This window comes from Rousettus aegyptiacus, unplaced genomic scaffold (genome assembly GCF_014176215.1).
Source record: "Rousettus aegyptiacus isolate mRouAeg1 unplaced genomic scaffold, mRouAeg1.p scaffold_m13_p_1, whole genome shotgun sequence".
Lineage (NCBI taxonomy): Eukaryota > Metazoa > Chordata > Mammalia > Chiroptera > Pteropodidae > Rousettus > Rousettus aegyptiacus.
In genome coordinates this window covers 4,792,583-4,810,017 of record NW_023416284.1, presented here as the reverse complement: position 1 = coordinate 4,810,017, position 17,435 = coordinate 4,792,583, and the positions used below count along the sequence as shown (strand labels likewise).

General features: G+C 40.4%; 1 protein-coding gene, 1 long non-coding RNA gene and 1 pseudogene across 2 annotated transcripts in view; 2 read left to right on the top strand and 1 right to left on the bottom strand.

Moving 5' to 3' along the window:
- The first annotated feature begins 253 nt into the window (after positions 1-253).
- On the top strand, positions 254-372 carry LOC118606838 (annotated as a pseudogene).
- Positions 373-3,752: 3,380 nt separating this feature from the next.
- LOC118609296 lies at positions 3,753-5,932 on the bottom strand. Its single transcript, XR_004953246.1, has 2 exons — positions 5,634-5,932; positions 3,753-5,142 (listed from the first exon to the last, which is right to left on the bottom strand). It is a non-coding gene; the product is annotated as an uncharacterized LOC118609296 (long non-coding RNA).
- A 435-nt stretch (positions 5,933-6,367) lies between these two features.
- Positions 6,368-17,435, top strand: part of RERE (arginine-glutamic acid dipeptide repeats) — a 357,676-nt gene continuing 346,608 nt past the window's right edge. The window contains exon 1 of the mRNA XM_036228288.1: positions 6,368-6,860. The gene's annotated coding sequence lies outside the window, so the exon portion shown is untranslated. The remainder of the gene's footprint in view (positions 6,861-17,435) is intronic.

The window sequence follows — 17,435 nt, the reverse complement described above, 5'->3', positions numbered from 1 at the left end:
GCGATTATGAGGGAGTTAAAATTATGAGAAAGCAGACACTCTGAAGTGAAGGAAAGCTAGACGGGAAAGGGTGAGGAGGCCAGCTCGTGGGAGAGGTGAGAATAGTGGGCCCCCAACAGCAGCGGCGATGGAGCCAGGGCACTTGGCCTTCCTGTGGCCCCGCCTTCTAGGCACCTCTTTTCCTTCTGTCACATGGTTCAGATTTGCCTGGTCCTTCCTTTACAGGAACATTCTCACATAAATCTCCTGTTACATCTAAGGCCGTGCCACCCTGAACGAGCCTGATCCTGTCTGATCTCGGAAGCTAAGCAGGGTCAGGCCTGATTAGTACTTGGATGGGAGACCACCTAGGAAGACCAGGTGCTGTAGGCATAAAAAATAAAAAATAAGGGATTGTAAGCTGACAAGGTCCTTGCGATCTGTGAGGCTAAAAAAAGAAAAATCAACAAACAACACGTGTTGGTGAAGATGTGGAGAAAAGTGCACTGTGGCGGGACCGCAGATCGGTGTAGCCACTATGAAAAAGTTTGTAGTTTCCCCCTCAGAAAAATAAAAATTAAAAAAAAAAAAATCTCCTGTTACTTGAGACGTTGAGTGAATCTCCATTCCTTACGACATGAAAAGCAAAAATAAAATGTTATATATTTTCAATTAATTGACTATTTTTTAGAGCAGTTTCAGGTTCACTGGAAAATGGAGCAGAAAGTACAGAGTTCCTATATATTCCTTCCCTCTATTATTAACATCTTGTATTAGTGTGGTCCATTTGTTACAACTGATGAACCAATATGATACGTTACTATCAACCAAAGTTCATCGTTTACAACAGGGTTCATTCTGTGTGTTGTACAGTCTGTGGGTTTTGAGAAATGTATAATGACATGTCCCTTACGGTGTCATACAGAACAGTGTCACCGCCCTAAAAGTTCCCTGTATTCCACCATTCATCCTCCATCCCTCATCCCTGGCAACACTGATTTCTTTTCTTCCTTTTCCTGAATGTCTTTTCCAGACATAGTCTTGCGTTTTCCAGAACATCATATAGTTGAAATCATACAGCACGTTAGCAGCCTTTTCCGGGTTGGTTTCTTTCACTTAGTGATGACTTTAAGGTTCTTCCATGTCTTTTCCTGGCTTGACAGCTCATTTTTCAGTGCTGAATAATATTCTGTAGAATGGATGGACCACAGTTTATCCATTCACTTACTGAACGATATCTTAGATGCTTCCAAGTGAAAATGCTCTTTTTAAGCTTAAAAAAATTAACATAGCAGGATTTATTCTGGAAGTTGTTGTATTAGGAGACATTTAGGGTTGAAAGGACTAGGAATGTGGATATTTTTAAATTAAAATGCCTTAAGTGTTGAATGAAAGAGAGGGAAGCCTAGAAGTGAGTGCCCCAGATGTGTCCAACAGACGCCGAAGCTCAGATGCAGAGGGTGAATTTTGCTGTGTCTTCTGGGTTACCGAGTTACTTGCCTGTTTGTTTGTATATATGCCTTGGAGTTGAAGAAACGAATTTTGGTGGCAAATAGTACTTCCCACATCAATGTTAGAAATGTTAGAATCGAAACTATATTTCCTCTGGACTCCTCCTTCCGAGGGCCCCTTTATGATCAATGCCAGTCTTCTTTGTTCACCATTTAAACAAAATAAGGTTTGTGAGTAATTTTTAACTCCCCATAATCATGCCCTTATTCGCCCTGGAAAACCACACCTTTCCTCCAAGGTAAACCTCGGTAATTTACCAATAGATGCGGGGAAAGTATTTATCTTGAAATGCAGCTTCCCCAGAGTGGAATTTGCTGGCTCTTTGGCTCACTCAGCTAACAGTGGACAGCTGTTTATAGCAGGGACTATGGGATGGCACATCTCAGCGAGATGGCAGACAAAGGAGGAGGACTGCTAATGATCAAGCTTGGAACTGGGCCAGGACAATGAAATTCAGCATCTCTTCCCTTTAATTCTTTCACAAAGCCCTACGAGACTTTTCAATAACCACAAGTGGTCAGAAGTCAGATGTTGGGTTTAGATTTCTTCCAGAAGGCATCCTAGTATCCTTGGCTGGCTAAATGACTCAGAGAAGAGCATCACTCCACTAGATCTGATGCGGTTCAGTGGAGCAGGGTTTCCTTGGGATCTGTCTGTTAAGTATGTTGGTAAACGGCTCCACTTTTGCTTTGGTTGAAAGAAAATTCATCAGATTCTAGAGTGAAATTGAGCACCTTAATTGCTATCTACAATTAGTCATGTCCAAACAAAGGAATAAGGTTTCTGATTTTTTATTTTTTTATTTTTTGGAAAAAGCTGTTTCACTGTTGTGTTTGCATGCATGACACGTGCCTCCTGCAGTAAACCCAATAATCACCCATCCTCCATTCCAATTCAGCTGTGCAGGGACTTTGAAAAGCTATTGGGGGTACTTATCTGGCTTGAGGGAAGACTGGAGCGATTTTTATTTTTAACAAAATATAAAGTGAAAACTCACTGCGGGTAAATGCAAGGAGAGTGGCACGTGTCTCCAGAAGTACCGCTCTTGCCCAGCCTGAAAAAGTGCAATGCAAGGTAGTTGAAGCTCACTACTGGCTTGTATTTGCACCACATAAACTTGGAAGGCAATTTCAAAGAAAATGCCTGGAAACAAGCTTCAGTCTGTCATCAGTCTTGAGAAAGCTCCCCAGTTCTGCTCAAGGCATTTCAGAGGAAAATAATTTACTTGTTCTAAAGCTTGAGTCCTTCTGGTGAATTATGAATACTAGTTACTAAGCCATATGTTCGAAGAACTTAAATTCCTTTTTTTTTTTAATTATAAAAATTATACATGCTTGATAGGAAGAGAAAAAAAATCGAACAGAACAGTCGACTGAAGAAAGTCTGTCTCCCTCTTCATTCTCCATTCCACGCCCAGTGGACTTACTGTAAACATCTTCCTGGTATACACGTTCCTAGACATTTTTGAAGTGTACAAATTTGTCCTTTTTAAAATGAAAGTAGAATTATACTTTACATAATTGTTTTGTGACTTGCTCTTTTCATTTAACTCCGAATCCTGGTTATCATTCTTTATCAATTCAGATTTACCCAATTCTTTTAGAAAGCAGTCAAGTATCCCATTGTTTGTTTGTAGTATAATTTGTTTAAACTTTCTTTGTTGATGAATATTTGAGGTTTTCCAGGTTTTCACTATTACAATGTTGCAAGCTTTTTGTGTATATTTTTGTACATTTATGCAAGATTACTTGTAGAATGGTTTTCTAGAATAATTTCTTGGCCCAAGGGTATGGATATCTTGTCTTCACTGATAGTGCCAAATTGCGTTCTAAAAAATGGTATGATTACATTTTTACCAATAATGCTTTAGAGTGCCTATTTTCTGAGATGATTTTAATTTGCATTTGCTTCATTGTGATTGGATCATATGGTTTATTAAACAAATTTTTTCCTGTGAATTTTTCATTCATACATTTTGTCCATTTTTCTATTGACTTTTTTTTTTCTTACAAATTTGTAAGAGCTCTTTATATTAAAAAAGTTAGCCCTTTATTTTTGGTGTTGAAATATTTCCCCTCTGCTTGTTTCTTGCATTACTATGGTTTTTTTTATGCCTTAACGAGATGTAAAATATTTATGCAGTAAAATTTATTGGTGTTTTTCCTTTATGGCTTCTGGGTTTCCTGTTATGCTTAGAAAGAACTTCCTCAGTCCATTATTTCAAAAAGTTTTAGTATTTCTTTAATGCTTTTATGGTTTCATTTTAAAAAATGCTAAAATATGTGATGTATACAAAAGAACAAGCATAATCTTTATCTAGGTTATAGAGGACTATAATAAAATAAACGCCAGTAAACTGAACCTAAGAAATTGTGGTTTAGTGGTTTCATTTTTTTTACATTTAAAAATATCCATCTATAATTTGGGGCACAGGAGTTTAGGACTAATAGGAATCTCGTTAAAATTTTTTTTTTTCTGCACCACTTCTGTTTTCCTGTATAGCTATCTGGTTGTCACAATTATTATTTAATGACTTATTAAGTAATCCCTCTTTCCTCCTAGCTTCTTTTAAATAATAGTATTGCATTTCTCTGTATACAAAATAAAATCACTTCTACCTGTAGTAAGATACAAAAAATAACTAGCAAAAGTCCTTGATGTTTTCAGATTCAATAATGAAAGAAATCCTTATTTTCTAAAGCTTGCTGAAAAGAGAATAGGAAAGTTTCTAATTTCACAGTAGGAAAACAATCCGCTGGATAGTTGACCTCTTTCACCTTGAGCAAATTATTTGACTTCTTTAAGGCCAGTTTCTTGACCTTAAAAATAGAAATAATAATACACTTCATGAGTTGTAGTCAGGACTAAGTGGGCTGAGAAATGCCACATGCTTCACCTGGCACTTGGGACTTACTCAACTTTCAATCAGTGGCTTAAGAGTTCTTATTACAGTATATTGTTATCACCTTATCATCCTCTTAGCTCCTTAGAAGGAAGGTTGTACTCTCTGGCTTTGTGACTGGACCACGATTCTTGCATGGGATTGTAATAGTTAAACAGGTCTAGTTTGCTTATTTTATGGCCCGATACCACACCATTATGCATTATAACGATGTAGAATTTTGAGACTTGTAAATCTACATTATTATAAATAAATGGAATGATGCCAATCCCTAATACTACAGTAAATGTGGTTTCCGGATGCTGATAGCCCCTCTCCGCACTGCTGAATGGTGGTGCAGGACCCACAGGCATCATCTCAGAGGTGTTGTCCATCCGCCCACCACAGGCTGAACTTGATGAGAAATGAAGTGCCTGTAAATGTCGATTTTGACAAGAACTGAAGCCATCTAACTAACACTCTTTACACCTCTCATTATTTCCAAACCGATGTTGAATAGTTCTATCCATGTCTAGGATGTCGAAGGCTGTTTGTTGTATTTATTATGTTGTAAAATTCAGTTGTCACGTTATTAGGTATATAAGCCAGTGTTGATCAGTTTTCCCATTTTATAGCTGAAGGAAGTGCAGCAGATGGGATTTTTCTTGCTTAGAGTTATTCAGAAAGGTAATGGCAAAACCCATTTGCTTTTAGATCTCTTGGGTCACAATCCAATAATATCTGCTAGTTCAAATTATTCCTAAAAGAAACTGTTGGAGGTGGAAATTATTATCTGAATAGCTATTCCAACGAGAAAAATTATCACTTTATTTGAAATAGATGAGTGAGTTATTTTGAGTCCGTTCTATCCCGTAATTATTCTATTATATACAGATTTGAACTTCTTCAGGAAATGTGAATGGTATGAGGACACCAATAAGCATGTACAGTATATTAACAAACAAACAATAGGTTGATGATTCACCCTGGATTCATGCCAGGGTCTGTGAAAGAACTCAATAAACATGATATGCATTTCAAAAACTGCTAATCATAATTAAAACTTCCGAACCCTTCAATCCTATAAATTATATTAAATAGAATATGAGCATTTGGTCTGCCCCTCACTCCCCCTTACATCCTAGACCCTACGATTTACCAGACTTTGGGGAAGCGGACAGAATACTGTTTCTCAAAGAAAATAGGTGATATTTAGATCTTTCTTTTCTTTTTTCTTTTTTTAGACTTTTTTCGAACTTACGGCATAGAGTTGAGTGCACTGCTCTCTTTCTAAAATCCCTTCTGCCGGTGGTTAGAGTCCCTTCTTTATTCCTCGATGAGACTTTTCAGGCGTTTCTTCTTATTCTTTTCAAAAAAGCAGCAGGATCCGCCAATTATGTTTTTCTCCTAATTAATCTTCTGCCATAGGCTTATTTTGAAACCGTTAATGCTCATCAGAATTGAGAGTCCTTAAGAGAATTGTTTGAACCCACTCCGTGTCCTACCCCCTTCCTCTCTCCTCTTCTCTCTCCTCTCCCTTCCCCTCCCCTCCAGGAATATGAATCCGCGTCTTAAGTGGCTAAAAAGGCAAATCGTGACCCTGGTAATAACAGGAGCATCCTGCCTCGGTGACTTGCTCGTTGCGCGCCGTGGCCCCGTCTGGCACAAAGACGCGCCCCGGAGCGGAGCCCAGCCCGCCGCCTGCCGCCTCCCGGAGCGCGCGTTCCAGCCCGGGCCGCGGCGTCGCCAGAAGCCGGCCGCTCCCCAGCTTCTCTCCTGCTTATTTTATTAGAAAGGAGAAAAAAAGGAGGGGTGCGGGGGGGAAGAGGGGCGAGGCCACGCCCCTCCGCCCACCCTCCGCTTCCTATTGGCCCGGCCTCCAAGTGCGTCACGCCGAGACGCGCCAATGGAGAGGCGCGATACTGCGAGGTGGGCCGGCCCCGAGCGCGGAGTGGGCGGTGGGTCGGTGCAGCAGCCCCGCCACGGCTCGGCCTCCATCGCTGAGACGCCGCTGCTCCACAGACGCTCGCGAGCCGTCCCCCGCGCTCCCAGCCTCGTCCTCCTCCCGCACGCCCGAGACGCTGTCCCCGCTCGGGTCTCGCCCCCCGCCTTTGCCTCCACCTTCGCTCGCCTCCTACATCGTCTCTGCCTCTTTTTCTCTCCTAGTTGAGGAGGGAAAAAAAAAAACAAAAAACAACCCACCATCATCCTCAGGGAGCCCCCTCGCCCTCAGAAAAACAAAACCAGACATGAGCCTGGGCTTGCGCTCCTGAGGGACTGGCCGAGCGAGGAGGAGGGAGTCTGGTGGAGACCACACCGGAGGTCACGGGAGGGAAGCCCCCGCAGCCCCGCCTCCGTCCCCGCGGCCGGCCCCTCCTCGGCCCGCGCCCCGCGGCCCCCAGCCCCGCGGGCCTCCCGCCGCGTCGCCCCGCTTTCCCGGGAGCCGGCCGAGCACACCTCCGTGGATGGTGTAGCGCGTCCGGGTAAGGTGAGTGGCCAACTTGCCCGCGCGTGGCGTCTGTTTTCTTCTCTGGCCCCAGGTCCTGGGCACGGGGCGCGGGGTGGGCGGGATCCCCCCCCCCATGTCCGGGATCCGCGCCCCGAAGCGGAGGCCGGTGTGGAGCCGCGCACGTCCAGGAATAAAAGGGCCCAGGGGCTCGTTGGGCCCGGTCCAGGTCCGGGGACTGTCCCATTCGCCGGCTGACCCCTGTTCTTTCTTCGCTGCTTATTCATGCTCTTATTTGACTTGTCTGAGGTTAAACTATTTCATGTGACTAAATCACTGGCCGAACTGGGGAGAGGAAAGGAAGTCAAGGACTGAAACGGCGCATCTTTTTTTTTTTTTTTTTTTTTTTGAGCGTTTGTGGGTCTGGGGGTCTTGGGGGAGGACTTTACCTAAAGTATCATTTTCACGTTAGGGGAAGATTCCCCTCTTTGTGTTCTCAGTCTCTAGGTCTCTGCTCTGTGTGATCACCAAATTATGAAACCAAAAATCACTTGCAGCAGAATGGGATTCTTATGATCGTGTTTTAGTTCTGCTCTCGAAGAGAGAGTGGCTCCGATTTTTATTTTTATTTTTTACGGTTTTGGAAAGAAGAGAAGTAGTAGTTTTACATCGATGGGGTGTGTGCGTGTTGGGAGGGGGAAAGTATTGCAGGTTTTCTTTGAAACTCGGTGCTTGAGAAGTTGTTGAAAGGAAAACAAAATGATTCATTGTCGAATTGTCATTTTCCTCTGCTTCTTTTCCAAGGTTTGCTTACAATTTTTCTGGATTACAGACTTCAAACATTGATTTAAGCAAAATGTGTCCTTGAGAAACTGGGTGCCTTAAATGTTTCAGTATGTGTTGCTATTTTAAGGTACATTTAGAAAGTAGTTTTGTATGAATCCTGAAATAGCTTTCTCCAAAGCAATTTATTTTAAACCCAAAAAAGATAACTAGTCAAAGGGGCACTTGGTGAATTACAAAACAAATGTCTTAATGTAACACAAATTATTGCATCCTATGCTTAGATTTGAAACAGTTTTGATAATTGTTTTCCATTTAAAGAGAGACCTTTTTGTCTGGTGTACACTGGATTCTTTAGTCTCAGTCTGTTGGGGGAGGGGAGAGAGGATGGATCTATACAATAATAAAATCATCTTTAGGTAGCTGTTTCCTTCCATGGATTTGCTTGCGGAGTTAATTCCCCCATAAATTGTAAACCAGTTTTGATTTTGATGGCCTAAGCTGCGTGGAAAGCTGGCTTCCAGCTCTCCCTGTTGTTGTTGAGGTCGAAGGGAAAAGAGGCAGAAGCATACACACACACACACACACACACACACACACACAATACCAGGCTGAGGGCTCATTGTTCTTCCATACACACATTCATTCTCTCTCTCCCATATTTGGGACTAGGTTTGCACAGACAAATAGAGCTCTTTTTGGGAGACGAGAGAAGATGGGGGAAGGGAGGGTGCATTTCTTTTTCAGCTTTCTTTCACCCATCTCATGTCTGGCCTTTTTCGCAACCTTGTAAGAGGCATAAGAGTGCATCGGAAACTAGAGGACACTCAGAAACATGTTCAGACTCCTCTTCACCTTCCTTTCTTCCCTGTGCAACCCTGGTTTCTGCTGCTGCTGCTGCTGCTGTGTGTGTGTGTGTGTGTGTGTGTGTGTGTGTGTGTGTGTGTAAAGATAAAATTCCTCTTTATATGTGGTGACCTGATAGTCAGCTTTCGTATTCCTCATTGCCCCTGACTTTGTTGGGGACAGTGATTTGTTCAGTTGACTCTTATGGTAGTGAATGACCAGGGTCATCTTTTCTAGGTAGAAATAGATTGTTTTAGTGAAGATAATTAAGATTTATTTGAGGTTAATATTTAGTGAAGTGTGCGTGGGTGTTTGACATTTTAGCGTTCTGATGGTTTGGTAGGTTTGCTGGCTATTGAGTCGTCATTTTTTTTTTGTTTGGTTTTGTTTTATAACTAGGGTTTATAAGATCTGTTTTTCTGCTGTAGGGGCTAGTGTAGAGGCTTCTTGAACATTGGACAGGGAATAGGCGGATAGAGTCCACCTGGGGTAAACCCAGCTCTGGGCCAAGGATGGAGGTTGGTTTGAATACCGGTGGGTTGCAGAATAGCACCTTCTAGTGGTTAATTGCTTTGAAGGATCCAAATGAAGTGTATGGGGGAGGGTATTAAAGGCTGAGGCCTAATGATTTTCTTTTGAAGCAGTTGTGCTTTTCTGCAAATGCCACTTCCCTGAGCTGCTCATACAGATGCCTTTTGACAGGCATGGTTGCATCGAGGCTTTTTACGTGATTGCCTGTGTCTTGACATTAATTTGTTCTGTTATCAGAAGTATTTACACATTTTGACTTCTAAGGACTCTTTTGAATAGATAGTCATCTGTCTTTTATGAGAAATTTAGTTTGCCTTGAAATAGTAAACAAAATCTGGGAGTTTGTTTTTGCTTTCGGAAACTGGGTATACATTAGCAGCCTTTTAAAAGTTTTCGATATCATTAGTAAAAAGTAAAACAGACCTATCCTATAGAAAAGGAAAATCCTTGCACTGGACCCAGAGTTTTTCCTCTGGGATCTAATGGGGAGGGGGTGTGTGGGATGGAGCGGGGGCGTGGGGGGGGGGAGCAGGGCGAGGCTGGTAGAGGGTGGAGGGGTAGAGCGCATGAAAACCGGCAGTTCTGCATATGTGATAGTGTTGCATTGTAATAGTGTTGTTTTCGATGGTCACATAGACATAAATACAATTGTCTGATAGGATGACTTATTCTGTGGGTTGGATTTAAAAAGTTAGAGGTGAGAGAAAATGTGAAATGAGTGCATGCACAGATTAACATAGGCCAGATTCCTGCTCAGAGGCTTCTAAACCAAGGTGTAGTCTCAGAGATAATCTGCTTGAGAAATGGCTCGAAGGGTTTTTATTATCACACGTCTTACTCCATCTAAATTGTTTTAATGTAATAAACTGTTAGAGAGGTTCGTAATGGCAAGGGGAACATATAGAAAAGTGTCTCCTGTTCCAGACAGGTTACTCATAGAAATGCGATTCCCGATTTATTTTGCTTTCAGAATTTAAAGCATAATCTCCAAAATTGTGTATCTTTTTTTTTTTTTACAATGAAATATGAACAGTTCAGATGAATTATTTATTCAGTAGGAAGAGTCAGGTAATTTCAATCCAATATATTCTCTGCCCATGTTTTGCTTCAAGGTAACTGGAGTAACTAGAACCAGTTCACAACAGAAAGGTAATTCAAATCAAGAAATAAATGCACCAGTTACTTTTTCAACTTTGACTTACTGGTCAGTCAAAAAGCTTTTAAAAAGTGGGACAGTAACCACTTTCAGGTCCTGCGATAATTGTGTACATTGTTGAACAGAAATACCCCATGTGCTGTGCACACACACACATACACAAGAGTATAACTGACCTGTGCTTTTCTAAAAGCCGATATATGTTGAATATTATGGATTTAGTAAGCACCCCTTCCTTTTAAAATTAATTTTGAATCTTTAACATCTTGTTCAAATCTCAGTAATCAGAAAAACATTTAAGTAGTAAACTAAAATGTAGATACCAAGTTCTTTTGGGAATTATGTGCTTTCCTATTAACTGCTTTTGGCAGCTTCTTTTGCAGTTGATTTAAAGGTTAAGATAGTAGAAAATTCAGACGTTTAAGTGAGTCATTAGGATAACATAGCTGTGAACTTCATTACATGTACTCACAGACCCTGAAACAGAGCACTGTTGTCCTAATCGGTTTCTACTAATGCTGTCCTCTCTCTGGTTGATCTTAGGGGTTTTCAACAACCAGGAATTATATTTAAGTGATTGTTAATTTTAATATCTTGGTAATCATTCCAAGTTTATAGCTTTGCTTGTCCTATTTAAATGTAATTTTGGTGAGCCTGTTGGCTTGAGCTTGGTTTCTTATCTATCAGAGTTCTAGTGTTTCTAAATAATGAGGAGAATTGAGCATTTATATGTTAGAAAATTGTTAAGATTACTTAAGCCATTTTAGTGAATATTTGAGCACAATAACAAGTTCTCAAATACTAAATATATTTACCAGCTTGGAGTTTTGGTTGGAATTGTGATTTGTATAACTAACTTGTTGGTGTGCCAAGTAATGTAAAATGTAACATGTTTCTGTAACATATTAAGTCACTGGGTCAGATAGGATGGCTTATATAAGAACTTTTTTATAAAGTGAACTGTTTGCGCCAGTGTAAAATTGTTGTTTTTATTTGGTAAAAATTGCCAGCATGTTATCAGCCATAAGCAGTATGTTTACCTGTGAAATTGATCCTTTTATGGTTAAGTGACAAAATGATATGACTGCTAATTCATAGACCACTTGATATTTGAGGAATCCTCACAGCCTATTTGTCGTGGGCTTTTTGCATCAAGTTGAAGCCACGGGTCAGGCCCTAATTTTAAACTAGATATATATGTGATTCATAAGGGTTTTGGTTAGGCTTATTTGGTGCAAGGAACAGAAAGTTTTCCAAGTCATATCACATGTTGGGGAAAAGTGGAAAAGAAATTTAAACCTTAAGAGTTAGGCCTCACAGAAAAACAAGAACCCCAGATTCAGCTCGGCCCCATGGGTGCTGGAATACTGTTGGATAGTGGTCCCCAGTCAAGGGCCGTACCACCCTGAACATGCCCAGTCTCATCTGATCTCAGAAGTTAAGCAGGATCTGGCCTGGTTAGTACTTGGATGGGAGATAGCGGTCCCCAACCTTTGTGGCACCAGGAACCTGTGCTCCTCTGAGAATCTAATGCCTGATGATCGAGGTGGAGCTGTTCTGGTGATACTAATGCTGGGGAGTGGCTACAAATACAGATGAAGCTTTGCTTACTGGCCTGTTCCTCAACTGACTAGTTGAGCAGGCAACTGACCGTGCAGGTCTGTGGCGTGAGGGTTGGGGACCCCTGCTGTTAGGGATCTCTCCTAGCCGTAGTGACCAGATTACCTTGTTGCCTCCTCAGCAGGAAGAGTTTGTTGAGCCATACCTTACCTAATGCCAGGGCTGTGTATGGTTGTCTAAGCCGTGTGTATCATCGTACTCTAAAGGGGACAGTATTTATATTGTGGGCTTGGATTAATCTGAAAGAGTGCTTATGAGCAAGCATGGCCATGCAGTGTCTCCAGAGTCCTGGAGCAGCAGGCGAGAGCCCCTCGTAAAAAACAAAACAAAACAAAACAAAACAAAACAAAAAACCCATTCCAACCCATGGCCACACACACTCAGAGCATGCACATACACATTCACTGACACTTAGGCATGTCCATCAGGCTCCACAGGGTCTGATTCCTGACCCTCTCACTTCTCCTGGGGGTGAGGAGTGGTGGTGACACTTGACATGTGTGAGTTGAGAACAGATCAGGGGGAGTGTGAGCAGGCAAGTATGTGGGCATGTGTCTGCATGTAGGAATTCAGAAAAGCTGCCTGGAGAGGCTTTGGAAACCTCTCCCTCCCTGGGCAGGACCTGGTTACACTTGGGAGGTATAGCCATGCTAGGACAGTTTTGTTTGATTCCTAATGGCTGTGTAGGCTGTGGCCACTGACTTACAAAGATGTTTGATACATTAAGTCATCATTCAGGTGAGTTTAAACTGAATGTTCCTTATTCAACCCAGAGCTAGTGTTCCTCTTGCCCCCTCAATCCTCTTTCCTTCCTCTCTCCCTTTATGTGTACATCACTGCATGTGACTGAAGGGGCATCATCAGACTGGGATCCTGCTTTCTCTGGCAGTGCTACCACATAAGGTCGTTCAGATTAGACAATAATATACTAACTTAAATTTTCAATGAAAGTGTTCCTTTCCCTCAGGAGGCACTAAACAGCCAGGACTGGCCCATCTAATCCTCTGATATTTACTCTGCTGTTTTATCTCTGATTTCTTTGTGTTTTTATACTTCTACTTCCACTATTAAGAACTCTTTATGTCTTTAACACTTCCCAAGAGAGAAGCTCTGATAGGTTGTTTGTTATGATCACTGTTGGTTAAGGGTTTGGGGCCAGACCTCCTCTTAAGCTACCTAACCAACCTTCCAGATGGCTGGTGCTCACCCTTTCAAGCCGGCTCTCAAGGTCTGTACGCAGTAGGAGTTGAGGGGGTGGGAGGCATTCTGAGCCATGGCCTATGGAAAGGGAATTTCTTTTCATTATACCTTACAATGTTTTTCCCATCCTCATTTGCCCTGACACCTGATGTGGCTTTTAATAGCTTATCTAACAGTTTATTTTGCTTTAAGAAACTCTATGTAGTCATAACTGGTTGTCAGTTATCTCTTTGAGGTAAGATCATTTATTACATTTGTCTTGTTCTTATTTTATTTCTTGTGAATCGACCCACGTACCTGCCTGTCTGCCTGTCTGCCTACCCAAGTCAGTGTTTCCCAAACTGTATTCATAGGATACTAAAATGCAAGTATTCTGTGTTCTGAGGTCAAATCAGTTTGTAATGCACATTAGCACCTTAAAGTCTCAGAAATGTCCTGTAGTATATAGATGGCATTTTTTCTTTGTTTGTTTGATTTGCTTGCTTTTTTTCCTTCCCCAGAGAATACTATGACCTTCTTATAGGAGTTCATATTCTGTAGAACAGTATGAGAAACATATAGAATTAATAATTAAGTGGCTTGTCCTTTTTTCCCTAATAATGAAGTCCTAACTATTACTATTATAATGCTTTGCTGCTCTGTACTATTTTTTTAAAAGCAAGTGGTACAGAATGACTGCTTTTTCACCTTATACACATGCCATTCCTGAGTTATTTTTGATTGTTGCATCCATTATTCCTCATTCAATTTCAATCAGTTCCATCAAATCAATATTTTTCTTTTCCACCCCACTTCAGTAGCTATGTTCTTATTGAAGGGTTAATTGCTTCATTTTTGAATACCCGTTGTCAGCTGTTTAGGCACTGGCAAGAATCTTTCAACAAATAAAAACACAAGTACTTAACCACGCAGTTCATTGAGGTAAGCTTTACAGGCATGTAAAGATCAAGAAAACAGTCTTCTAGAAATAACTTTCCATATTGGCCATCTATATACACATAACTGTAAGAAGATAAAGATAAGTGTTTTAGAGACACAAAATGCCATGGGATTGTATAGTTATGCCTTGTTGCATAGCAAATGACTTCAAAGCTTAATGACAATACAGTAAACATTTATTACCTTACATATGATTTTTGTGGTCATTTGTTTGAGAGTGGCTTAGCTGAGTGGTTCTGGCTCAGAGGTCTCTCTTGAGGTTGCAGTCAAGATGTCATTTGGGGCCTCAGTCATCTGAAGATTTGACTGGGGCCGAAGGTTCTTCTAGATAGCTCACTCTCTCAGCTATGGGCTGAAGGCCTTTGCAGGAATCCTCAGTTGCTTGCCACGTGTACCTCTCCATATGATTACTTGAGTGACCTTAAGTGATGAGAAAGAGAGAAGGGAGAAAGGAAGGAAGTGTGGGAGGGAGTTGGGGGAAGGGGAACCTTTTGTGGTCTAGTCACACCCTCACTTAGATCAAGTCTCTTAAGTCCAGCCACATGCAAAGGGAAGGGAATTAAGCCCTGCCTCTTGAGGAGGAGTAACAAAGAATTTGTTGATTGATTTTAAACCACTACAGGGGTTCAAAGAAGAGAGATGTAGAAGATTAAAAAAAGTTTTTCCTTTTGATCAGTTATCTTCAGGCAATGCTTCACTTTAACTGGAGGGTAGTTTCTGATTCTTAGAGGAGAGTGACATGACCAGAAGCTAACATTATTCATCTTCTCCCTGTACCATTGTTGAGATGTCATTTATTTCCTACTTTCTTCCTGTTCTTACATAAGATCCAATCTATTTAAAACTGTGCTTAGAAAATACTGCCTTAAGTTTTTTTATTTTGGCCACTCTTATTTCCTACCATTTGAAGTACTTTTTCTTCAGTTCTTTAACCCCCCCACTAATTTTGATCGCTTCATATCTTGTGTAAATGTTTGTTACTTGTATTTTTCTTAGTGTTAATCTTATTTTTTCTATTAGATTGTAAACCCCTTGAAGGCAGAAAGTTTTCCTTTAACTACACCAATATGTATGCTTACATGTGGAATTAGATATATTCTGAAAGACACATGTCATTGACTCTAAGATGCCATCAGTGGAAGATGCGCCATTATTTTATGTAACATAACAATGAAAAGAAGTTGCCAATTAAACCATGTAAGATCTGTTCCATTTCCAGTGCTATGCAAATGTAAAGCATTGTGCATCTTGGAATCATTGAAATATGGTTATTTAGGCTGTCTTTTCACAACTGTATATTCCCTGGAAAGCATGTCTGAAGATAGATCTTAAAGCAGATTATTTTCTTCCATAGAAACTGTTATAGGTGGTGGTCTTACCCAAAGATTTTGCATGAAAACCTAAGTTGTAACCAACCATGCAAAAAAATCTGAGATGCTGTTATAAAGCTATAATTATTATAGTTAAATTTATGTTTTAGTTCCCATAGAGTAGGTATAACCATTATATATTTTTACTTGAAATTTATTATGTGTTTTATATATGCAATATACTAAAATACCACCCTACTGCATCATCAGTCCTAAAATGTGTTAATTTAACTTTATTTATTAAAAACTTTTTAATTTTTCAATTACAGTTGACATACAATATTATATTAGTTTCAGGTGTATAATATAGTGATTAGACATTTACATAATTTATAAAGTGAACCCCCCAATAAGTCTAGTACCCATATGACACCACGTTAACTTTGTTTTAAATTTCGGTGTTCCTTATGTTTCTGTTAACTTCTCCTTCAGCGCTGTCTTCCAGAGTGACCTCATTCCACCTATTGCTTCCAACCTGCAAGTTTATAAATACAGCCCTGATCTCCTGAGATCCAGTTCCATGTTGCCCTCTGCCTCCTTGGATGTCTTTTGGGCATCGAGCTTCAAAATTTACCAGTCTGTATTTGTCCATTTTTAATCTTTATACTATTGTAGCAAAGTAGTTAAGAGTTCTAGTCTCAATTCCCAGCCTGCTACTTGTAAATTCTGTGACTTTAGGTAAGTTACTTAACTTTCTGTCTCAGTTTCCTCATCTGTAAAATGGGGATATTAATAGTACTCATCTCACAAATTTGTTGCGAGGACCAAAGTAATTAATACATATAAAGTGCTTAAAATGCCTCTGGTAAATAGTAAGTGCTCAATCAATATTAGCCAATATTTGTTATTATTGCTGTTATCGTCGTCATCCAGAGATCTAGCTTTCTACTATGTTCTTTTTATTATCTGCAACTTTCAGTAACCAGGAAGTAATAGGAGCAATGGATCAACTCTAGAGTGTTTGCATAAGTTTTCTCTCAGTTACCAACTATGAAATTTTTATTATTCCTTGAATATAAGAGATGCCACAAAACAGTACACAATTGAATACCAGGTGAATGGCACAGACCAGAGAATAATGATGAGGTTTGGGGTGCTGATAAATGATCAGAATGTTATAGCTTTGCTATTCTTCCTTGTGATATTCCTGAAGGAGGTATAGATAAGCAGTACAGTGGACAAATGGGAAATTCGGAGTATTATTTTATTAGTAATTGGGCTTTTGGGCAAAATATCAATGTAGAGCTGCCTAGTAAACTGGGTTGGAGTGTATTGCTTAAGCTTAGGGCCTAGGCAAGAGATTTCCCTTCCCCCCAAATCTTATGGTTTACATTAGTCTTGCAGAGCGTGTCTCAGGGAAATGAACAAGAGCAAGAAAGCAAACCCTTATATATATATATATATACATATATATATGTACATATATATATTTATTTATTTTTAAATCTGTATTTAATCTTTATACTGATAAAGAAGGTCCAATCAGTGTTTGACTTACAAAGATGTCCAGTCTGACTCAGTCAGATTAATATTCCCTTCTCTTAGAGAAGTTCTAGAAGGTAGAGGATGAAGAGGGAGAGACAGACAGACAGACACACACACATCTTGGTATAGCTTCAGTTTTCTGGTGAGTTTGGTTTAATAGTCCATGAGGAATAACTAAAAGCAGTTGGCTATTTGTCTACAGCCCCACTTCCTCGCTTTTTTTAGGATAGTCCCTTGGACCTGGGGAGAAGCGTAAAGTATTTTTCAAATTTAAAGGTCTTTGAGATGAAATCAAAGAAAAGTGTCATGTGACAAATAAGATTTGCCATTTGGAAAAGTGGCCCACCATGAATGATAGCTGCTGTGGCATTTTGGTAACATGCTGATTCTAATTTTGGGAGTAATCTTTGACGAATATGATTATATATGATTATGTGAGCAGAGCAAAGTTGAAGTCTAGTCATATTGTATTCAGTCTGAAACGAGAATATGACAACAGAAGGGGGGTGATTAACGTGGAGGCTAGGAAAGAGGCATCCAGCCAGAGTTGTCCTCAGATTCTGCAACCTCAGGTCCAGTGCCGTCTTGTACACTCTAGGAGGGTAGAGATCTCTGCTTTGCTCACGTCAGTGTTTCCTTGCATTGAGCATGCGAGGAATGCTGTAGGCATTCATTTGTTGAATGGAA